Genomic DNA, 25428 nt, shown 5'->3' on the forward strand with positions numbered 1-25428 from the left:
ACTGCTGCTCCGGTTATTAGCATTACCCCCACACTTTAAGCCTTCCCTGACGAGGCCCCAGGTAGACGGAGCAGACACATGTCATCCTGGCTATGCCCTTTCCAAATTCCTGACCCACAGGAACCGTAAGCATAATAAAATGGCTGTTTTAAACTACTAAGTTTTAGAGTTATCTGTATGCAGCAATAGATAACTGGAAGGAGAAAAATCACACGCATAAAAAACTATATAAGGGTACAGCATGCTGTGCGAATTTTCAAAACAAAGAGAGTATGTTCAGATGTGATGATTCAGGAACACCTTAAGTTCCAGAAAGAAAAGGGGAAAAAAAACTATTTGAAAGCACTGAAGAGTGCTGAAAAGCAGGCAGAAACTGGAGGGCATTTACCCCTTGAAAGAAAACACAATGAGCAAGATCCACTTTAATACAGCTTTTCCCCCTGAAGAATCCCCTAACCTCCCACTCCCAGCCAAGTGAGACCCTGTGGTGCAGAATAGCTAAAACTTGAGCAAAAAGTCAGTCTTTCTGGCTTGAGGTATCAGAGGATGAAGTTCAGGATGACAAGAGCAGCTGGAAATTGAAGGGGAAATCTTGGAAAGGGGTAAGTCACAAGAGGGAGCCCCAAACACTAATATAAACTCTCTTAAATACCTGACTAACCCCTGAACAGCACATGCATGAAGGAGATTCCAAGGACCTCAGCAGAAAAAAATATCTGGAAGGCTAAAAGAACTAAACAGATTTCAGCTGCTGTCCCCTGCAAGGCATTTTGGAATTTGAGTTCCACCAGGTCAGAGATTAGTAAACACCTTGGGATTTCCACACACTCCAACAAAGTATAAAACCAAATCTCCACAATTTCAGGGTGATCAGTCAGTATTTTAATTGCCTGTTAGAACAAAAAGTAACACTCTTCAGATGAAGATAACTGATCCAGAGTGTCTATAATGTATCATCCACAATGTCCAATATACAGTTGACCCCTGAACAACACAGGTTTGAACTATGCAGATGCACTTATATGTGGATTTTTTTCACTAAATACATACTACAGTACTACACAATCCATGGTTGGTTGAACCCACAGATGCAGAACTGCAGATTCGGAGAACCAATGTATAGTTAAATATGAATTTCTGACTGCACAGAAGGTCAGCACCCCTAACCCCTGTTTTGTTAAAGGGTCAACTGTATAGTTAAAAAAAAAAATTACTAGACTTTTAGAGAAGCAGAAAAAATGTGATTTATCTTCAAGGAGGAAAAAAAAGCAGTCAATAGAAACAGACCCCCCCATAACTCAGATATTGAAAATTAGCAGACAATGACTTTAAAGCAGCCAGTATAAACACATTCAAAGACAAAGGAACATGGTCAAAATAACTGAGTTAATGGAGAATCTCAGTAGAGAAACTTTTAAATGTAAATTTTAGGACTGAAAATTATAATATTTGAAATTTAAAATTAACTAGATGGGCTCAGTAGGAGATTAGAGACAGTAGAAGAAAAGTACAGTAAGCTTGAAGAAAGATCAAAAGAAATTATCCTATCTAGAGAACAGGTTTTTTTCTTTTTAATTAGGGGGAAAAAATGAATAAAGCTTCAGGAAACTCAGGAACACTAACAACTGGTCTAACATATGTTTAATTGGGTCCCAGAAAAATAAAAGAATCAGGAAGAAAAAATATTTAAAGAAATAATGGCTGATAATTTCCCAAATTTGGTGAAAAATAATAATTTGCAAATCCAGGAAGCTCAGCAAACTCCAAGGAGGATAAACACAAGGAAGACATCATAATAAAACTGCTGAAAACCAGAGATAAAAAGAAACAAAGCAACTTTAGGGGGAAAAAATAATCAACACATTACATACAGGGGTAGTAGAACAATATGTATGATGGCTGACTTCTCATTAAAAACAATGGAGGCCAGAAGAAAATGGAAGGACATTTTTTGACATGCTTTTAAGAAAAGCAATCATGAGAATTCCCTGGCAGTCCAGTGGTTAGGACTCCATGCTCTCACTGCCGAGGGCCCGGGTTCAATCCCTCGTCAAGGAACTAAACTCCCACAAGCCACTCAGCACGGCCCAAAATCAATCTCAAATGCTATATCCAGCAAAAATATTCTTCAAAAGTGAGGGTGATGGCAGTTCTACCCCTATCTATCTGCCCAAGAGAAATGAAAACATATGTCTACACAAAAACTTGTACACAAATGTTCATAGCAGCATTACTCATAATAACTAAGCAGTGCAGCAACCCAACATACGTCAATTAATGAATGAATAAATAAAATGTGGGCTGCCATACAATGGAATACAAATTTAGCAATAAAAAGGAAATACTGATACATGATACAACACCGATGAACCTCATAAACATTACGCTAAGTGAAAGACAACCACATATTGTATATTCCATTTATTTAAAATGTCCAGATGAGGCAAATCTATACACAGAAAGTAAATTAGCTGTTGCCTAGTGATGGGCAGGGGAGAGCAGAGTGTAATAAGGAGTGAGTGCTCATAGGCATAAGGTTATAAAATTAGACTGTGGCGATTACTGCACATAAATATACTAAAACTCACTGAACTGTACACTTAAAACAGGTGACTGTTATCATATCTTTATTGTATCTCAAAAAAGCTTTCTTTAAATGAGGATAAAATAAAAATATTTTCAGGTAAACAAAAACTAAGATAATTCATCACCAAATCTGCACTAAACAATGCTAAAGGAAATTCTTCAGGTTAAAGGGAAATGACACCAGATTAATCTCAGATCTATAGGAAGGAATGAAGAATACAAGAAATAATCAATATGTGGGTAAATATAAAAGACTATTTTTTATTCCTTCTCTTTATTTAAGACAACTATTTAAAGCAAAAATTATAACATTGTATAGGATATCCACAAAGATAAACTTTCTAAATAGCATGTTAGTTACATTTTCAAATAATATGCTTAAATATGGATTTAGGCAAAATACCTCTAAATTTAAAGTAATGGGTCCAATTGTTGATCTGAAAAGAAGTACAATAAATATACTACAGAAGGTCCAAACACTGGAAACACAGACTGGGAGACAATATTTGCAAAACAAGTATCTGACAAAGGATTTGTACCTACAATATAGAAAGAACTCTTAAAGATTAATAATAAAAAAAACAAAATATAGGCAATAAAAAGTGTGCACGAGAGTTGAACAGACTTGAAATGGGCAAAGGACTTAAAAAGACAATGACCAAAAAGCATCTAAATAGGTATTCAACATCATTAGTCATCAGGGAAATGCAAATTAAAGAAATATCATCACATCCACTAGAATGGCTAAGATTAAAAAGACTGACTGCTGGAAGCAGAACAACTGGAAATCTCATACATTTCTGGTTGCGGTTTCTTACAAAATTAAAAATAATCCTCCCTATAACCCAGCAATTCCATCCCTAAGTATTTACCAAGGGAAGTAAAAACATATGTCCACACACAAAAAGACTTTTACAAGAAAGTTTATAGCAGGTTTATTCATATTAGTCCCAAACTGAAACAACCTAAATATTCATCAACAGAAGAATGGATAAACAAATTATGATGGATTCATACAATGGAATACTATTCAGCAGCAAAAAAGGATGAACGATATATATAACCACACAGAAAAAAAATCTCAAAAACCTGATTTATGTGAAAGACGGCAAACACAAAGGAGTACATACTCTATGATGCCATTTAAAATGAAGCTTAGGAAGAAGCAAAACTAATCAATAGTCCCAGAGATCAGAACAGTGGTTGCCAACAGGGGCTGAGGATCGACTACAAGGGAACTTTTTTGGGGTGATAATAATGTTCTATATCTTGGTTGGGATAGTGATTATGCAGGTACATTTATTTATCAAAAGTTACTGAAAGTGTACACTTAAGATCTGTGTATTTTACAGTATGTAAATTTTACCCACAAAAAAGATTTTAAAATTTTATCATTTAGATATGCTTTAGCTGCACTAAAGCCTTACTATGTACGCATTATGGGCACATTTTATCAAGATAGTCTGCAGACACAGAGATGAACTGTTATCAAAGATTAAATATTAACTGGTTAAAAACAAGTTTAGGGAAGGTCGCCATGAATTTAACACAATGTCTGAAGGTTAAAACAAAAGTCATGGGACGTCCCTGGTGGCACAGTGCTTAAGAATCCACCTGCCAATGCAGGGGACACGGGTTTGAGCCCTGGTCTGGGAAGATCCCACATGCCACGGAACAACTAAGCCCGTGCACTACAACTACTAAGCCTACGTTCTAGAGCCCACGAGCCACAACTACTGAAGCTTGCGCGCCTAGAGCCCGTGCACCGAAGCAAAGAGAAGCCACCGCAGTGAGAAGCCCACGCACTGCAACGAAGAGTAGCCCCCCGCTCGCCACACCTAGAGAAAGCCCGTGAGCAGCAACGAAGACCCAACGCAGCCAAAGATAAATAAATAAATTTATTTTTTTTAAAGTGACATTATTTAAAAAAAAAAAGTCATGTTGCCTATTATAAAATTCATTTTGCATGTATTAACCTATTTGTAAATAGTTCTATAAGCAGAAAACATGCAGTCGTCCCTCAGTATGTACAGGGGATTGGTTCCAGGACCCCCCTCGGATACCAAAATCTGTGGATGCTTAAGTCCCTTATATAAAATGGCATACTATTTGCATATAACCTCCTTTATATACTTTAATATCATCTCCAGATTACTTATAATACTTAATACAATGTAAATACTACGTAAATAGTTATAAATACAATGTAAATGCCATGTAAATAGCTGCCAGCACTCAGCAAATTCAAGTTTTGCTTTTTGGAACATTCTGAAATTTTTTTTTTCCTGAGTATTTTTGATCCCTGGTTGGTTGAATCCGTGGATGTGTAACCCAAGGATACACAGGGCTATTTCCACACACTAATTTCTGAAATGTCATGGTCTTCTCCCTCCTGGAGCTTAAATTGGAGGGTCAGGGGTTTGGGTGGGGCAGAGAAACATCAAAATAATACAACCAGTTACTATGAAGGAAATGCACATGATCCTGATACAAAATAAGGGAGACCTATTTTAGAATGTTCAGGGAATGCCTCTCTAAAGAGGCAACACTTGCTAAAATTTTAAAACACAATAAAATTTAAAAGCTGAGTAAAGTTAATTAGATTAAGGAGAAGCAAAAGAGGCAGAGCAGAGAGAGGGAAAATTACATACAAAAGCCACTAAGTCCCTTTGATACTAGCAAGGAAGAATTAGCTGGTACCAAAGAGAATCAGAATATAGTAAGTTAGGGGAGGAAGTGGCTTGGAATAAATATGGAGAGAGACAGGTAAGTACCAGATCACCTTGCAGATTAATGTGGACTTCATGATGGATTTGGGGTTTCACCAAGTGCAACGGGAAACCAACTGAAGAACGTTAGGATAAAAGGAGCAAAGGCACCAAGATGGTCACTATGGTAAACATTTAGGAGAGGAAAGTGAGGGCTAGTATATTAAGAACTAACACTCTAAACTGAGAAGACTGACTTTCATATGGGTTTTCTTACTGATATTTACCAAAAAATAAGCATATTTTATCATGACAGTCTTGGTTTAATAACAGCAATGGACAATACTAACACTGATCCCCTGGCTTAAAGTGGAGATAAGTATACAATATTTAACTTAAGATAATAGGCCTTTGGAGACTTAATGAAGGCAAAGACTACTTAGAGGAAATCTAAATGTTCAGTAATAGAATAAATGTTTAAGTAAAATAGTTTACTTAATGCAGACATTTAAAAATCTATTTTTGAGGGACTTCCCTGGTGGTCCAGTGGTTAAGACTCCATGCTTCCAATGCAGGGGGTGCAGGTTCGATCCCAGGTCGAGGAACTAAGATCCCACATGCCACGGGGCGTGGCCACAAAAAAAATTTTTTTTTTTAAATCTATTTTTGAAAAACATTTAATGGCATGAGTAAATGGTAATGACTAATACCAAGTGAAAAAAAAACAGGTTATTAAAACTGTATCTAGGGCTTCCCTGGTGGCGCAGTGGTTGAGAATCTGCCTGCCGATGCAGGGGACACGGGTTCGAGCCCTGGTCTGGGAAGATCCCACGTGCCGCGGAGCAACTGGGCCCGTGAGCCACAACTACTGAGCTTGCGCGTCTGGAGCCTGTGCTCTGCAACAAGAGAGGCCGTGATAGTGAGAGGCCCGCGCACCGCGATGAAGAGTGGCCCCCGCTTGCCGCAACTAGAGAAAGCCCTCGCACAGAAACGAAGACCCAACATAGTCATAAATAAATAAATAAATAATAATTAAAAATGAATATCTGCTTATAAAAAAAAGGCAATGAATTGAGAAACATCTAGCCAATTTCATAAAAAAAAAAAAAAAACTGTATCTAGGGCTTCCCTGGTGGCATAGTGGTTAAGAACCTGCCTGCCAATGCAGGGGACACGGGTTCGAGCCCTGGTCCGGGAAGATCCCACATGCTGCAGAGCAACAAAGCCTGTGCGCCACAACTACTGAGCCTGCGCTCTAGAGCCCGCGAGCCACAAATGCTGAGCCTGTGTGCCACAACTACTGAAGCCCACGCGCCTAGAGCCCGTGCTCCGCAACAAGAGAATCCACCGCAATGAGAAGCCTGTGCACCACAACGAAGAGTAGCCCCTGCTCTCCACAACCAGAGAAAGCCCGTGCGCAGCAACGAAGACCCAACACAGACAAAAATAAATAAATAAAATAAATAAATTTTTAAAAAAATGTATCTATAGCATTATTTCCTTTTTAGAAAAAAGAATAGTGTGTGTATATATATATATATAAAAACACATACATGCATAAAAATACTGGAAGGGCGAACACCAGAACTTTCATAATATTATTTTATATATGGGTCACAGGATGGTGTGTTTGTTTTGCTTTCTATTTTCAAAGTTTGCTGCACTGAGCATGAATTACATTTTTTTAATGCAAAGTGATTTTAAAAGTTATTGTAATTAACACAATGAATTGTTGATTCTTGCCTGTTGAGAAACCTCTTATATAATGTACTATGTCTGTAACTATTTTTAATAAACTTAAACTTTTTTGAGGTCAAGGAAATTACTGGTATGTTCTCCCGCAAAACTGACCCAGGTACCAATTTTTAAAAAAAAAGATTACTGAACTGAACTAATGGACCCACAAGTCTTATAATACATTAGATAGCAATTATTCCTATTACTAGAGAGGTAACTCTTTATAAAAGGAAATGAGTCCTTTTTAGAGAGCATTTTAAGTGATTCAACTGTGAAAATTTCAAACACTCAGTTTAGGAAACCAAAGGATACCTGCAAAAAGCAAGAGGAGAAAACAACTACACACTTTAACATATAAACATGGCCTGAGTGATTTCCATATGCATCGAAGTCCAAATAACATATCTAATTCAAAATTTTTTCCTTTGACCAAACTTTCATGTTACCATCTGTTTGTTCATCCAGCTCTTCACTAGTTGTTAAATGCTACAAATGTTAGGCGCTGTGTATACAAAAGTGATTAAGAAAATCAGTGTAGAGAACAGTCTAGTTAGGGACATTGTCAGAAGAATAACTGCATTATAAAATGTGCTATACTATACATACACAAAAGGGCTATAATAGAAATATGAAAAGAGTGTTATAGGACACTACTTCCCGGGAAGAGTTGAGTTGAGGAAAGTTTGATAAAGGGAGAATAAACTTGGCTGGGTTTTGAAGCAAGAAGAGGAGTTTGACAGATGAAAAAGAAGGAATAAAATATGCGAAATTATGTAGGCCTACAAGAGAACAGGGTAGAGATTAAGGTATTTCAAAGAGTGATGTGATTAACATGTTTGGGACAAGATCATCAAGGATTTTTCAGCCTACACAAATCTGACCTCTATTCTCTAAGCCAAGGGATTAGCAAACTTCTGGAAAGAACCAGATAGTGTACATTTTTAGTTTTGCAGGCCAAACAATCTCTGTCACGACCACTCAACTCTGCTGTTATAGCATAAAAGCACCCATAAACAATATGTGACCAAATGAGCATGGCTGTTCCAATAAAACTTACATTTACAAAACAGGCAGCAGATCACCAGACTTGGCCCACAGCTCATAGTCTGCAGGCCCCTGCTCTAAGCACTAGGAAACTACCAGAGGCTTGTAAGCAGGGAAGTGACAAAATCAGCTCTGTGATTTAGAAAGACAATTCTGGTGGCAGCAGTATGGAGGAGGGACTGAAGGAAAATGTTAAAGACACCTTCTAGACAGGAAGAGAAAAAGGATGTAAACTGAGGCCATACTCATACAGGCTAAGGAAAAGGTTTTTATTTGAGAAATATTGATGTGGTATTATCAACAAGCAAGGAAGAGCTAAGAATGACTGTTTGGGTACCCAACGGCTGGAAAGACACCATTAACCAAAATAGGGAAGAGAGAAAGGGAGAGGAGAGTTTGAGCATAATGTGTTTGATATGACTGAAGGACATGCAGGTGGAAATGTATGTAAGACAGATGTACAGAAACCAATGAAAGAGTGGTTTAAAGCAGAAACAGATTACAGGCTGATAGTAATTAAGTGGTAACTGAAGTCACAGGGGCAGCTAGAGTATCTCAAGGAGAAAATATGGAAGAGGGCTGAGGACTGATTCAGTGTTCATCTCTGACTCACTCTCTTCCTTCCTTGCATTACTGTCTGCCAGGCATTACAGCAGACTTACATATACAATGGCATTTAATCAGCACAAAACTCTTCTAGATCATGAATGAAATATTTACAGAACATGTCCTACAAGCAAGGCACTGTGGGGAAAATAAAGATGAATAAAACTTGGCCCTCATCATCAGGAGATTTACAAACTGGCAGAGAAATCAATTAACACCTTTTAAAATTAAATTACAATTTGTATCATTAAAAAATCTGGGGGGGGCTTCCCTGGTGGTGCAGTGGTTGGGAATCTGCCTGCCAGTGCAGGGGCCACGGGTTCGAGCCCTGGTCTGGGAAGATCCCACGTGCCACGGAGCGGCTAGGCCCGTGCGCCACAATTACTGAGCCTGCGCGTCTGGAGCCTGTGCTCCGCAACAAGAGAGGCCGCGATGGTGAGAGGCCCGCGCACCGCAATGAGGAGTGGCCCCCGCTCGCCGCAACTGGAGAGAGCCCTCGCACAGAAACGAAGACCCAGCACAGCCAAAATGAATAAATTAATTAATTAAAAAAAAAAAAATTAAAAAAATTAAAAAAATTAAAAAATCTGGGGGAATTCCCTGGCGGGCCAGTGGTTAGGACTCCCAAGCTTCCACTGCAGGGGGCACAGGTTCGATCCCTGATCGGGGAACTAAGATCCTGCATGCCACATGCTGCAGCCAACAAATAAATAAATAAGTTACCAAAAAAATCAGGAAATTAAATTTAAATATCGTGCAAGATATTAGGTCTACATAGCCAGAGCAAAACAGCTGACTCAAATTAAACAAAAATAAAATCTACATTTTCCCTACTACTACTACTACTATTACTATTACTACTGGCTCTTAGTTACAGGGTCCTTACAGGTTACAGGCAACTCTACTCCATCCTCCGAAAAACTCTTTTCATAGACTATTACATTGAATCCTCACAAATACTCTAAGGCAGTTACTATTATTATCTCGTATTACTAAAAAGGTTTACAGAGTAACTGGCCCAAGGTCACACAGCTAGCAAGAAGGAAAACCAGGATTCCACTGAAGTTCACATCTGATTCCAAACCTGTGCTCATGACCATTACATTGTACTGCTGCCAGACAGTTTCACAGCATTTCTCTCATTTCCATTTCGTGAGGAGAAAGTTACTATTCTACTGCCTGTGGTGAAGAAAGCAAGAAGAACGAGATGGAAGAGAAAGAGCCCCAATTTAGAGGAATACTGTGATCACCTGGAAATAGAAGAAAGCAGTCCAATGAGGTCTACAATGACAGTGGTGATTACTGGTGATTCACATCTTGACAAAGCAGTCTGGAGAATACAGTTTTTCTTCTTAGGTTGCTATAAGCCTGGTGTCTAGGCAGTCACAGCGTGAATATTTTATAGGCCTTAAAATCCAACAGTATGATTATTCAGAGAGCTAAACATTTTTGGAAAGACATTTTACATACTTAATCTCAGGATGCTTATTTGCCTTCTGACTTGTAAATCATCTGTAACAAGAATAAAATTTAGTAAGTACCACCAATTTTCATAAGAGATTTAAATCTAAAAACCAAAGTAAAAGACAGGGAGCACAGGGTTTTTTTTTTCTTTAATATTTATTTATTTATTTTGGCTGCGTTGGGTCTTCGTTGCTGCGCACGGGCTTTCTCTAGTTGTGGCGAGCGGGGGCTACTCTTCCTCGTGGTGCGCGGGTTTCTCATTGCAGTGGCTTCTCTTATTGCGAGTGCAGGATCTAGGCGTGTGGGCTTCAGTAGTTGTGGCACAAGGGCTCAGTAGTTGTGGCTCACGGGCTCTAGAGTGCAGGTTCAGTAGTTGTGGTGCAGGTTGTTGAAGTAATACAAGTGAAGGATGACATGGGGACCTCCCTGGCAGTCTAGTGGTTAAGACTCCACGCTTCCACTTCATGGGGCACAGGTTCGACCCCTGGAAGGGGAACTAAGATCCCACACCCCTCATGCCTCATGGCACGGCCACCAAAAATATAAATAAATAAAACAAAATTTTAAAAGGTATGACTGCCATGACCTCCTGACTCCACGGCCAGATCTAATCCCCCTAGTACTTCATTATTAATCTTGTTATTTGATTAATACATACCTTCCCCTGAAGAGAGTAAAATCCACGAAGGACATTCCATGTCCATTTTTGCTCACTGTAGTTCTCCCAGAACCTAGCACAGTGGCCTGGCATATAGTAGGCACTCAAATACTTGTTGAATGACTGACTCTAACTATTTTGTCTTTCAAATTTTGAAATGCAATACCTGTCTCATTATCCTGTCACACACACAAAAAAATGAGTCTACTTCTTTATACCTAGGTTTATTTAAACTGATAATTTGTAGACGCTGGTAAAAAGAAGCATCATTTCAATGAGGGAAATAAATCTTGCCAGGACAATATATTAAAACATATTATTTCTTTTTTTTGGCCACACCACATGGCATGCGGAACTTCCCCAACCAGGGATCGAACCCATGCCCCCTGCAGTGGAAGCGCAGAGTCTTAACCACTGGACCATCAGGGAAGTCCCTAAAACATATTATTTCTTAAAACCATTCTCCCTGCTTCCTCAAGTCCAGATTCTGCCAGAATTTTCCAAAACTCAGACCGGATCATGCCTTTCATCAAAAACTTCCAACAGCCTGAGATAAAGTCCAAAAGACACAGGGTACTTACAGTCTCTCCCTATTATAGCTTTCTTATCTCCTACTATCTTGATGCACTCTTTACTCCATCCACAAAGAAATAAAAGGGAGAAAGTAGCCACTGTTAGGAAAACTGCTATATATTTCTAATATATTTATTTATATATTTCTATATCTAATTCTATATATCTATCTATCTCCTTGGAATGCCCCTTTCATCTCTTTGTCTACAGACAAACTCCCAATTCAACCTTCAGGACACACATCAGCCAAGTTTGGAAATAATTGAACCAGATTACATCAAGGATCCCTTCCATTGCTAAGATTCTGAGAACCATGATCCTTCTAGTAATGAAGCAGTCTCCAAGAGCGATATGAACTAGAAAGTTCAAAAGATTTCATCACTAATTTCATCTATGTCAAAACATACAATTAACAAACCAAGTGAAATGTGTAAACCTTTATTGATCCTGGTTTCCAAAAAAAAAATTTTTTAAGGCAGTCTGGGCCAACTGGGGAAATCTGAATACAGGTCAGACAGAGAATATTACAGAATTAATTTCCCAGATGTGATAATGATAGAATTGTGGTTACGTAAAGAGAATGACCTTGTTAGGAGATGCATTCTTACATATTTAGGGGTGAGGTGTCAATGTCAGCAACATATGACCAAATGGTTAAGCAAAGAAAAAAATAAAGCAAATATGGCAAAATGTGAAAATGCTGAATGTACTGTTCAATTTTTCTGTATGTTTAAAATTTTTTTATAATAAAAAGTTGAAAAAATAGAAAGCCATACTATCATGAATTGTCACCTAAAAAAGATGACTGCTACACAATCTCAGAGCTGATCCAGCCATGGCAAAACTTCACTCACTCTCTGAGGCCATCTTTACCTAGGTTTCCCAACAGAAGCCCTGCTTAGGCATCTTTGCACCCTCTCGGATTGCTCAGAAAATGCCCTACTCCCCAGTTCAGAGACACTGGCTCCAGGGTCACAGCTTTGAACCACACAGGTGAAAGGGAACCCATCTGGCAAGCAGTACTGCGACGGCAAAGGCCTAGAGTAAGAACATTTCTAAGGGGCTCAAAGGCAGTGGATGCCTTGAAGTACCAATTCTCCTCCTCCAGCATTAGCCACCATGCAGGCAGCTAACAGTACAGGCTTTGGAGTTAGCACTGGCCTGGGTCCTCTCCTACCTTCAGCCTCTTCCCAGCTGTGCCTACTTGGACAGGTTCATTTATCCATTCCACTTTTAATGGAATAGTTGCTGTGTGACAGGCACTGTTCAAGCTTTAAATGTCCTTGGGCTATGGTCCTCTGAGGTGTAAACTGGGGATATGACAGCACATCCCTCAGTAAGTGAGAATTAATAAGAAAAGCAGTGTCTAGCACATGTGATCACTCAATGCTATCAACCACTACCTACCAAGAAGATGGTTCACATACATACGACTGCTTCTGTAGAGGGCACTCTGTTCCTGGCAGTACTGTCATTACTATTTGGAAGAGGAAAACGATTACTATCTCTGGGTGATGATGGCAGATGTACATAGCACCTCATTCTGCTCCCTCTTGAAACTTCACGAAAACTGCAATCAATAAAAGGAGTTTTTAGAAAGTCATAAACTCCTAACGATAGGGAGAACAGAAGATGAAACAATAGCAATAAAATTTTGAAAGCTGGAAAGCAGATGGACATGGTAACTGACTTAGCACACCCAAGAAAGCCGAATTTCCAAGCCAGTAGCAGGGAAAGCTGAGAACCAACACAGTGACAACTTGGGGGGAAGCAGGAAGAAAAGTCAGATCCCAGAACCTGTCCCTCTTCTCGTCATGGTACTGGCAACTGCTTCTTCCATATCCTGGCAGAAATCTGAGGTTTCTTCCCCCCGCTGTGTCTTGTGTTCTGGACTGGGGGATACCAGGCATAACAGAAGATGGAGGTATCATACTGAAAACTGGACAGAAGGGACCTCTGTTCCTCTGTTCTGGTGCAGAAGACTAGCAGCCAGATCCTTTCCTTCCAGATGAGAATCTGGAAAGCTATGCAGAGAAAGAAAACTTAAAACAAAATCACTATAACCTCAGAGATAAGAGAACATCTTGCATTTTAAAGGAAGAATAGGATACTATCATAAGAAACATTCAGAGACTAAAAAATAGCTTTGAAAAATAAAAACATAACCATGGAATTTTTTTTTTTAATCCAAATACAAAGGTTGAGAAATAAAAGTTAAGAAAATCTAGCAGTGCAAATTCCCCGGTGGTCCAGTGGTTAAGACTCTGCTCCTTTATTGCCGAGGGCATGGGTTTGATCCCTGGTCAGGGAACTAAGGTATCACAAGCCGCGTGGTGCCCCCAACCCCCAGCCCCCCAAAATCTAGCAGTAAGTAGATGGAAAACAGAAGAAAACAGGTAAGAAAATTAGAAGACCTTTAAAAGGTTCACATCTAAATAAGAGGTGTTTCAGGAGACACTATAGAGAATACAAGGGAGAAAAATAACAAAATATTTAGGAAAATTTCTCCAGAATAGAAAATACTGTATTTCCAGATTTAAAGGGCCCGTCAGACACTCAACCTAATGGATGAAAATAGACCCACGCTAAGACAGGCCATTTTAAATTTCAAACCACTGGAGTCAAAGCAGAAATTAGTCTGCAGAAATTAAAAACAAAACAAAACAAAAACAAATAGCAGAAACTAACACAACATTGTAAAGCAATTATACTCTAATAAAAATTAATTTTTTAAAAACACAGGTCAAATACAAAGGATCAGGAATCACAATACTTTGGAATTCTCAGCAGCAACACGAGAAGCAAGATGACAATGGACCAATTACTTCAAAATTCTGAAAGAAAATTATTTCCAACTAAAATTCTATTACCAGCCAAAATATCAGTCAAGTATGAGGATAGAATCAAAACATATTCAGACAGGCAACGTCTCCAAGAAACCGTAACTCTTCTTGTCAAGAAGCTACTGGAGTTTGAGTGCCACCGGAGAGAGTAAATCAACGAAAGGGAATACAGGAAAGATCCCCACACAGGAGAGCTAAAGAGAATCCAGCTATGCCCCAGACGAGGAGGACAACCAGGCCAGACTGAAGCAGTGTAACCAGGTACTACGCCAGCTTTCTTTTTTTTTAATTTTTTTTTTTTTTTTTTAGTTTTTATTTATTTATGGCATGCAGGATCTTAGTTCCCCAACCAGGGATCAAACCCGTGGCCCCTGCAGTGGAAGTGCAGAGTCTTTTTTTTTTTTTAATACATCTTTATTGGAGTATAATTGCTTCACAATACTGTGTTAGTTTCTGTTGTACAGTAAAGTGAATCAGCCATATGCATACATATATCACCATATCCCCTCCCTCTTGAGCCTCCCGCCCACCCTCCCATCTCACCCCTCTAGGTCGTCGCAAAGCACTGAGCTCATCTCTCTGTGCTACGCTGCTGCTTCCCACTAGCTATCTATTTTACATTTGGTAGTGTATATATGTCGATGCTACTCTCCCGCCACCCCACCTCCGTGTCCTCAAGTCCATTCTCTATGTCTGTCTTTATTCCTGCCCTGCCACTAGGTTCATCAGTACCGTTTTTTGGGTTTCTTTTTTAAGATTCCATATATATGTGTTAGCATACGGTATCTGTTTTTCTGACTTACTTCGCTCTGTATGACAGACTCTAGGTCCATCCACCTCACTACAAATAACTCAATTTCATTTCTTTTTATGGTTGAATAGTATTCCATTGTATATATGTGCCACATCTTCTTTATCTATTCATCTGTCGATGGACATTTAGGCTGGGAAGCGCAGAGTCTTAACCACTGGACCACCAGGGAGGCCCCTATGCCAGCTTTTTAACCTGAGGACTGAATGCCCTATGAACCTGACCCAGATTCCTATCTGTACTCAGCTGTGCTTGGCTTGATCTTGATCATATGCTGATGCAGTTCCTGCTTTCCTTCTGAACCCTGCAGCCTGCATCAGCAAAGGACATTCACTTCCCTCACAGAAGGTTCTACTTTGACCTACACTGGTAACTGCGTGCAGGCCACGGTGAGCAGCCCACTCCCTCAGACTGTATTTCTGCCATCTTTCCAGTATTTGGTCCACACTAGAGCCCTCTGATGCCCTGACTGTAGTGAACACCGTATCCCAAGACTCACTCATAACACTGCCCACTGACCTCCTCAGAAAGGGCCCCTGTCAGGGAAACAGTCAGGGAAGCTGAAGCCATTCCGTCCTGCTCATCTTTCCTGGAAGCTTTCATCTAAAAGTGACAATATTGTCCTTTCCTTACACAGTCAGATTTGTGCTTACAATTATGGAACAAATTTTTAATCTCAAATTGAGAAAGCGCTAGCATTTTCTAATAAGCCTGTTTGGACCTCATCTGTGCTCTGAGGAAAATAACTTTGTTATCACAGTTTATTTAATGAACAATCCACTGTTAATAAAGACACAGTTTATAGTCCTGTAAGGTTTCAGTTTAACTGCAGAAATTAATAAGGTGCTATGATTTTATAGTCTGGTAGAAATGATTAATCACAAGGTATTATGATTTTGTTGCCCTCTTGAACATTAACCAATCATATCTAACTCAGCAATTTTATTGAGACATTCTTTCCCTATGGACTACACAGATATCTATTTCTTAAATCCTCTTAAAACCGGTTCTTTGTGGGACTTCCCTGGTGGTCCAGTGGTTAAGAATCCACCTTCCGATGCAGGGGACTCACGTTCGATCCTAGCTGGGAAACTAACATCCCACCTGCGCGCAGCAACTAGTGAGAAGCCCTAAACAAAGAGCCCCGCCCACTGTAATGAAGACCCAGCGCAGCCAAAAACAAAAACAAAAAAACAAACAAAAAAAACAGTTCTTTGTGGCACTCTCAATAACTATAAAATAAAACTCTGGAACATGCTATGTGTATGAGAATTTTGTTTTTAACACTGTTCACTCAAAACTAAATATACTGTTTATGTGTAAATATTTATATATGTGTGCACATATGTACATGTGTATATTTATGTATTTATGTGTAAAGCTTATTTTAAATTTATTTATTTTATTTCTTTTTCGCTGCTTTGGGTCTTTGTTGCTGCTCTCCGGCTTTCTCTAGTTGCAGAGAGCGGGGGCTACTCTTCACTGTGGTGAGCAGGCTTCTCACTGCAGTGGTTTCTCTTGTTGCGGAGCACGGGCTCCAGGCGCGCAGGCTTCAGTAGTTGTGGCACGTGGGCTCAGTAGTTGTGGCTCGCGGGCTCTAGAGCGCAGGCTCACTAATTATGGCGCACGGGCTTAGTTGCTCCACGGCATGTGGGATCTTCCTGGACCAGGGCTCGAACTCGTGTCCCCTGCACTGGCAGGCAGATTCTTAACCACTGCGCCACCAGGGAAGCCCTGTAAAGCTTATTTTAAAAAGCAAGAGAAAGACTGGAATTCCCTGGCAGTCCAGTGGTTGGGACTCGGCGCTTTCAGTACCAAGGGCCCGGGTTTGATCACTGATCCGGGAGCTAAAGTCCCACAAGCCGCGTGGCATGGCGAAAAAACAAAACAAAATGAAAGCAAGAAAAAGATTAATTTAAAAAATCAGGGTAGAGGCCACCTCTGGAAGAAAGATGTAAATGTTTCATTTCTTAATTTGGTTGTAGATACAATGTTGATCATTGCAATAGTATTACTTAAATTATATATTTATATATATTCTGTACACTTTTTTTGGTACCTGAGATACATTTTGCAACAAAAGAAACATTTAAAAAGAGAACAAGAACTTCTGTTACTGTTGGATATTCACGGGGATTACCACAGGAGGGTATTACACAGCCTCTGTTCACATTTTTCTCTTCCTGAAGGCCTTCTCTATTCATTCCTGCCAAGCCAATCAAATGAGTCAATATAACCTTAAAGTCAACATCATTAAATGCTAACAAGGTTAATAAATTAACCATTATTTAACCTGGTCCTCAAAATTTTTTTGATCCAGTCTCTAAATATAAAAAGACACACAGATTCTAAGAAATGCATTTAAATCAAGCAAATTAACTACTGCTTTTTTTTTTTTTTAATCACCACTAGAATTTAATTTACTTATTTATTTATTTAATTTTGGCTGTGTTGGGTCTTCGTTTCTGTGCGAGGGCTTTCTCTAGTTGCGGCGAGCAGGGGCCACTCTTCATCGCGGTGTGCGGGCCTCTCTCACCATCGCGGCCTCTCTTGTTGCGGAGCACAGGCTCCAGACGCGCAGGCTCAGTAGTTGTGGCTCACGGGCCTAGTTGCTCCGTGGCACGTGGCATCTTCCCAGACCAGGGCTCGAACCCGTGTCCCCTGCATTGGCAGGCAGATTCTCAACCACTGCGCCACCAGGGAAGCCCCAACTACTGCTTTTAAATTATAAAATCCTTCAAGTTACAAAAAAAGATTCCTGGTAAAAAGAGCACTACCTGAAACTTATCCAACAATGCCCAAAAGATTTTCATGCAGTAAGTTTTTTAATGGCTAAAACCCAAAAACAACCAAACGCCCATCATTAAGGGGCCAATAAAATATATTAGAGTACATCTAAACAGCTGCATACTGTACAGCACTTTAAAAAAGAGGAAGGTGCATACTGATATGGAGACGTGTCCTTATATTAAGTCAGTTGCCCAAAAGTATCATGGTACTATGCCCTCCTAGGGACTGGAATTCAGGATACAAAGTAAAGAAACAAGGATTCTAACTTTCACTTGATATACTTCTGTGCTGTTTCAATTTACTTGATATTATTCTGTAACATTACAAAAAAAAGTTTACAACCTGGATATATTACCGTTATCATTTTAAAAGAGCAGATAAGGATAAACTAATAATATAAATTCTTTACCTCGGACTCCAGAAGTGAATTCAGAAATCACCAGCCAGTTAAGGCTGCCTTAATCCTAACGGGCCGAGGAGGATGGGGGAGGGGAAGGCGTGTCTCCGGAAGAGGAACACTGCATCCTCTCCGTGCTCTCATTAACCCAGCTTTTCCTGTCGGGTCTATAGTCAAGATAACTTTTGATGTTCATTTTAAGGACGAAGAGGCTTGCAACACTATTATCGGTAAAAAGATGGCTAACGTTGGTTCTACGTCTGAAAACTATGTTTGTCTGAAGATGATGGAAAAGAAGTGTAACAATCCTGGGAGTAAGAGGCTTGGGAATTGTTAAGGAAAGGGATTTATAGCGCAGGTAGGTGAAGAATTTGAGAGAAGAGGTGGGACACCCCGAAGAGAAATCAATGTCTTTGAGAGGCATAACGCTCATTACACATTCACTCCCATAGGAGGCTTGAATCCTTCCCCAACACACACACACACACACACACACACACACACACACACACACACACACACACACACACGGCGCCAGCAGCGGGGAGGGAGCGAGCACAGTCGATCTCAGCACTGCTTGGGCTTTAAAAGGTCATATACTTACCTTTCAAATTAAGCACCTTCCATTGATTAACTCGGAAGCCAATTTATTGGTTAAAAACCAAAATGGTCTTCCCCAGCACAACTACCTTTGCTACATGGGCAACTCTCTGCTGCTCCTTATCTAAAAGGGCACGAACACTTTATGATTAATATGCGAAAGAAGGTTGACCCTCTTCCATTTCCATTTCACACCTCTGTACCTGACTCTCCTAAGGAGAGACTCGGAAAAGAGCGCCGAACACTGAAAACATTCCCAGCCGAGGTTCAGAGCAAACGGGAGGGGCGACGAAGCACCTGAGTGGCCCCCTGACGCCCCGTGCGGGCCGCACATCGTCTCCCCACCGCCCGTCGCCCCGGAAAGCTGACAGGCTCGAGACGGAAATCTTTCCAGACCTTCCAGGGAAGCAATCCGACGGCGAGACAACGCGGCGGTGCGGCCAGCCCCGGCCGAGCGCTAGCCACGCTCGCCCGAGGGGACGCGGGCTGGTGCGGAAGGGGCGGCGGCGGCCCCCGCCCCGCAGAACGCCCGGACGCCCCGCGGACCCGCTCCACCCGGCGGCGCCCCTCACTGGAGAGGCCGGGCCGGGCGTCGCCGCACCTCGCAGGCCGGGCCGGACGAGCCGGGGGTGCCTTCCTACGCGCGGGCGGCAAGCGTCAGCCCCTCGCACGCCCCAAACCAGCCTCCCGCACTCACCCGGCTTCCCCGACGCCCAAGCCGACACCAGGCGCGCGCGCGCAGAGGAGAAGGCGGCTCAGCCGCGGCCGAGCCGAGGTCCTCGGCTCCACCTCAGCCCCCGGGAGCCGGGAGCAGTCGGCGGGCGAAAGGCGAGAGCGCCGGCGGGGCGGGGCGCGGCGCCGTGCGCACCACAGCAGCCAATCCGCGCGCAGCAAGTGGCCAGCCGGGGCGGGGCGGTGCTCTAGGGGCGGGGGGAGGACGCCACGGGGCGGAGCGAGGGCGCCGGGGTTTTTCCGGCCCTCCGGGAGTTGCCGGCCAGGCTTGGCGTCTTACAATTCGTGGATGCGTAGACCTGGCCACTCCTGTTGCCTTCTGGGTGGCAGCAGAGCTGCGTTTCTGCTCAGGGACTTCAAGTGCAACATCCGTAAGATCACGTGCAGGGGGAGCCCAAGACCCAGGGGCAGGGGCTCTCTTTGCCTATAGGCCCAGAGGCGTTGACCACCAGCTGCCCAGTATAGGGCACGTGGTCCAAGAGGGTTCTCAGGAACTGAAGGTCTGTAAAGATGTCCTTTTCTAATCCCCGCCACTCAGAAATGGAGGCCTAGAAAGGTGAGGTTACTTGTCCAAGGCTACCAACTAGTACTGTAACCCGAGGTTACCAACACAACTAACTAGTCTTCTGATTCTGTCCTGAAGCTTTTCCCGGCCATCCACCAGATTTTTGTTTTTCTTATAGTCAGGTGTCTTCCTACTGTCTCCTTTAAAGACGCTACATCTTGAATTTTAAATGTAACTTCAACAGCCTTTGCAAGCCCCGTCTGTCTAAATTTCCTACGGAATGTAAAATGTCATTTAGTTGTTTGGGGGAAAGACATTGTGTAAGTCCAGTTATTATCAATAGAAATCTAAAAAAGCTTTTACCTGAAGTATAATGAAATAAAAGGTTTTGTGTCCCAAGTTATCACAAAAGGCCATCCTCTTCTACTCCTGTTACTCCTATAGCTCTTATACGTGTAAGAGGAACAATCCCTACTTTTTGATATTTTTTCCACTATCTCTCAGTTCTCATTTTCATGGATACTATTTTTCTATCTTGTATATTTTATATACACTTGCAGTTACATTACCCATCATCCTGATAGCATGTGCTAGGATCTAGGTGCTCAATAAATATTTGTTGAATAAATTACTTTTAAAATATGTGCAACCTTAAAACTAGTTAAACTGCTGACCTATGAAAGTTGACTTTTTAAAATAAGTTTTTAGGGATTTCCCTGTCTGTCCAGAGGTTGGAACTCTGTGCTTCCACTGCGGGGGATGCAGATTCGATCCCTGGTCGGGGAACTAGGATCCTGCAGGCCATACAGTGTGGCCAAAAAGTAAGTAAGTAAATAAATAAATAAAAGGTTTTGAAATCTTGCTTCTTTTTTGATTATTGTATTAGGGTTAGGTTTGGCTGCATGAAGCAGGGGAAAACAACCAGAAAATAAGAGTGGCTTAAACAAAAATTGGTATTTCCCTCTCAAGTTTTAGAAGTCCAAAGTTAGTCTAGAGCTGGCCTGGCACTTCATGGAGACAGATGCAGCCTCCTTGTTCCAGCCAAGAAAGTCACACATGTATTTATTTATGCTTTCAAATATACTAGCATTTGGAAGATACCAGCCTCCATTCCCAATGTCACCTCATAGTCTAAGAGAGTTGCTGGAGCTCTAGCCATTATACTTGCATTCCAACCAGAAGATGAGAGGACAAAGGGAACACGCCCTCTCTTTAAGAACCTTTCCCAGGACTTCCCTGGTGGTCCAGTGGTTAAGAATCCACCTGCCAATGCAGGGGACGCAGGTTTGATCCCTGGTCGGGAAACTAAGATCCCACATGCCCCGAGACAACTAAGCTCACACATGCCACAGCTACAGAGCCCGCACACCTCAAGGAAAGGTCCCGCATGCTACAACTAAGACCCGACGCAGCCATAAATAAATAAAGTGGTTGTACTATTTTTAAAAAAAGAACCTTTCCCAAAGTTCGCATATACCATTTCTGCTTTCATTCTGCTGGCAAAAACTTAGTCACTTGGCTACACTAAACCGGAAGGGAGGCTAGAAAATGCAGTTTCAGTACTGAGGAAGAAAGGAAGAATAGATACTGGGGGACAAGTAGAAGTTTCTACCATAGTCTCAAATCTCATCACTGTTTAAAACATTAAGTATTTTAAGATTCTCCTAGATTTTTTACCTTTATTACAGAAGAGTATCTGAGAATAAATGCTTACCCCCATTTATGAAGAAGGATGTTACTGTTGACCTGCCATTAGGATGCACATGCTTTGAGTTGCCTTCCCAGACGTGAGAGGGGACTTGCACTAAAGCAGCTTGTTTCTCTATCATTCTGTAAGCCTCTACTTCACAGAGAGTCAAACATGTATGTAGCTATGCTTTCAAAAATATGGGCATTTGAAAGATACTGGGATTAAGTTGCTGATGTCAACATTTCAGTGTCAACATTTCAACGTACTGATTTGAGTCTTTAGTAAAGTTGCAGATCAGCTTTAAAAAAAACTCCACATATGCCCTGATTCAGTTGGTATTCGATTATCTCTCTACCTAAGCATGTTTTCTTAAATTCCTATTACCTCCTAGATTCTGGAGTTCTGTGACTTCAGGACCATTTTCAGGTTTGGGCCAGGACAGGTTCTAAAAGACCTACTTCCCCTAAAACTGGACAGGTAGAATCCAGTCCAGTTGGTTCAAACCTACTAAGAGAAAGGAACAATCCAGGCTGTCCTTCACACCAGGTTCCACAGGTTCTGGTTTGTTCTTACTTTCTTGAGGCTGCTTCATGAACTTACTCTAATGGATGGCATTCATGTCCCATCTTTTAAGTACACCAAAGTATATTGCAGGAGCTATGTTATGTAAAGCATATTGTGTAACCATGTACTTCCAAAAATACTGTCTTTCTCCGTAAGCTTATTGGGTTGTGAAACAAAAAGACTTCCTGTTAGTAAGTCAGTTAGAACTGTTGTATTTGGATGAAGTTGACTTGAGACTAAGATCACATTCCTTTGGATCTTAAATGACCCTCTCCTAAAAGGATGGATATTCAGTATCAGTCATTTAGGTTAAAGATGGTCTTTTAGAGGGAAAACAGGATACCAAAGCTTGGAAGATCATTTGATTTAGGCAGAAGAGGAAACACTTCTTTCTGAAGTCTAGACTCTGATGACAGTGGTTACATTTATCAGTTGGTTTCTTTCAGTTACAAATGACAGAAAAAACAATCTCAAACTGGCTTTTTAGAATAGTAAAAACAAACAAACAAACAAAAAACCTCGTTTTAGAACAGAAAAAGGGGGACATAATCTCAGTTTAAATAGAGATACATACAGAGAAAATGAGAAGTATGATACTGTCACAAATGAGTCAGGATTTTTTATGTATCATGTTAAAATAACCATCTATGTTGTGACACAGGAAGAGGTGGTGATGAAATATTACAAGTACTGTATGTCAAGGATACATGCAGGATATATGGATATATGCAGACACCAGTGTTTAAAAGACTGATACGGAGACAAATTCTTCAGTGGGTAACAGGGAACAGAGGATGGGTCAGAAAAAGATACAGTAGTATAGTAGTATAAGAAGCATAAAGGGACTTCCCTAGTGGCTCAGTGGTTAAGAATCTACTTGCCACAGGTTCAATCCCTGGTCCAGGAAGATCCCACATGCACCACAACTACTGAAGCCCGGGCACTCAAGGGCCCACGTGCCACAACTACTGAGCCCACGTGCTGCAGCTACTGAAGCCGGCGCGCCTAGAGCCTGTGCTCCACAACAAGAGAAGCCACCACAATGAGAAGCCCACGCACCGCAACGAAGAGTAGACCCCACTCGCCACAACTAGAGAAAGCCTGTGTGCAGCAACAAAGACCCAATGCAGCCAAAACTAAATAAAATTTAAAAAAAAAAAAAGCCCTAAAGAAGTTAGATGGAAGGCCTCTGGGGACAGTACAAGACAGAAATACAATAGGTGACCCCAAAATTAATAAATCATTTCAACACGTAATTTTTATAATATAGATTGACTTTAATTATACTAGAAGGATAGCACATATGAAATGTTTTTTAAACAATGCTTATTGATCAAATTAATGAGGTTACTGAGTTTCATGTATGTCTTCTGTATTAGTTATCTATTGCTATCTAGCAAATTATCCCAAAACATCAGCAACTTGAAACATCAACTATTTATTTATAATCTTGTACAATTTCTGAGGGTCAGGAATCTGAGAGCAGCTTAGTTGAGTTGTTCTGGCTCAGGATTCCTCATGAGCTTATAATTAAACTGTCAGCTGGGGCTGCAAACATCTGAAGACTTGCCTGAGGCTCTGCTTCCCATAAAGCTTACTTGCATGGCTGTTGGCTGGAGACCTTGGTTCCTGAATACATGTGCCTCTCCACAAGGCTGCCTCAAGATATGGCAACTGGCTTCACTCAGAGTGACTGATCTGAGAGAGAGTGAGAGCAGGAAGCTTCTAACCTCAGAAGAGATATACCATCACGTTTGCTATATTCTATTGGTCACACAGAGCATACCATCATGTTTGCTCTATTGTGGGAGAGCGCTACACAAAAAAATGTGAATATCAGAAAGAGGGGATTTTTAGGGGCCGTCTTGGACACTAGCTATGACCTCCACTAATTTAGTAACATTTGCTTCCAAATTAAAAGGGGGGGCTTCCCTGGTGGCGCAGTGGTTGAGAATCTGCCTGCTAATGCAGGGGACACGGGTTCGAGCCCTGGTCCGGGAAGATCCCACATGCCGCGGAGCAACTGGGCCCGTGAGCCACAACTACTGAGCCTGCGCATCTGGAGCCTGTGCTCTGCAACAAGAGAGGCCGCGATAGTGAGAAGCCCGCGCACCGCAATGAAGAGTGGCCCCCGCTTGCCGCAAGTAGAGGAAGCCCTCGCACAGAAACGAAGACCCAACACAGCCAAAAAATAAAAAATAAAAAAAAAAAAATAAAAATAAAAAAAATAAATAAATAAATAAATAAATAAATAAATTAAAAGGGATCTCTGATCTCCTCTGGTACATGTTTGCCTTCAGCACTGCAAATGCAAACTCCAATAGGCATGTAGTACTGGTAATTCTAATGCCATAAGCCATGGTGCCATGTTTTTCTAAAATGAGGTACAACTCTTGGTAATATTCCCAAGAAAATGAAGTACAATTTTCACAGTAGTTGTATTTATGGAAAAAAATGAGTGTATTTAAAATCATGCAAAATTATGTCATATTTATATGTAAAATATAATCCCATTCTAGGCTTAAATGACTATAAACAGAGTATTCACCCACATGAATGTCTGGTGGGACATTTGAATGTTGAGCAGGACACGGAACAATTCCTCACTTTGGTCAACCACCTGTACATTGCAAAACACCCGACATCCCTGGCCTCACCTCCTGAATGCCTGTGGTCAGGGGTGATGTTTGAAATACTTAACAACTAGGGACTTCCCTGGTGGCGCAGTGGTTAAAAATCTGCCTGCCAATGCAGGGGACACGGGTTCAAGCCCTGGTCTGGGAGGATCCCACATGCCGCGGAGCAACTAAGCCCATGCACCACAACTACTGAGCCTGTGCTCTAGAGCCCACGAGCCACAACTACTGAGCCCACGTGCCACAACTACTGAAACCCATGCACCTGGAGCCCGTGCTCCACAACAAGAGAAGCCACTGCAATGAGAAGCCTGCACACCACAGTGAAGAGTAGCCCCTGCTCGCTGCAACTAGAGAAAGCCCGAGAGCAGCAACAAAGACCCAAAGCAGCGAAAAATAAATAAAATAATTAAATTTAAAATAAGCTTTACACATAAATACATAAATATACACATGTACATATATGCACATAAATATTTACACA

The 25428-nt window shown here is 41.3% G+C and overlaps 1 protein-coding gene across 4 annotated transcripts in view; it reads right to left on the minus strand.

Annotated features, from left to right (window-relative positions):
- TMEM50B (transmembrane protein 50B) overlaps window positions 1-19671 on the minus strand; it is a 36545-nt gene extending 16874 nt beyond the window's left edge. Inside the window, exons 1-3 of one of the 4 annotated variants that reach the window (XM_082459140.1) lie at window positions 19515-19665; window positions 12804-12946; window positions 9932-10193 (exon numbers count right to left, since the gene is read on the minus strand). The gene's annotated coding sequence lies outside the window, so the exon portion shown is untranslated. Of the gene's footprint in view, window positions 1-9931; window positions 10194-12803; window positions 12947-19514 lie in introns of all 4 variants that reach the window. The other 3 variants (XM_082459142.1, XM_082459141.1, XM_082459139.1) reach the window with 3 other exon arrangements.
- Window positions 19672-25428: the final 5757 nt, after the last annotated feature.

The sequence above is a fragment of the Balaenoptera physalus genome (assembly GCF_965194825.1).
Source record: "Balaenoptera physalus genome assembly, chromosome: 4".
NCBI classification, from domain to species: domain Eukaryota; kingdom Metazoa; phylum Chordata; class Mammalia; order Artiodactyla; family Balaenopteridae; genus Balaenoptera; species Balaenoptera physalus.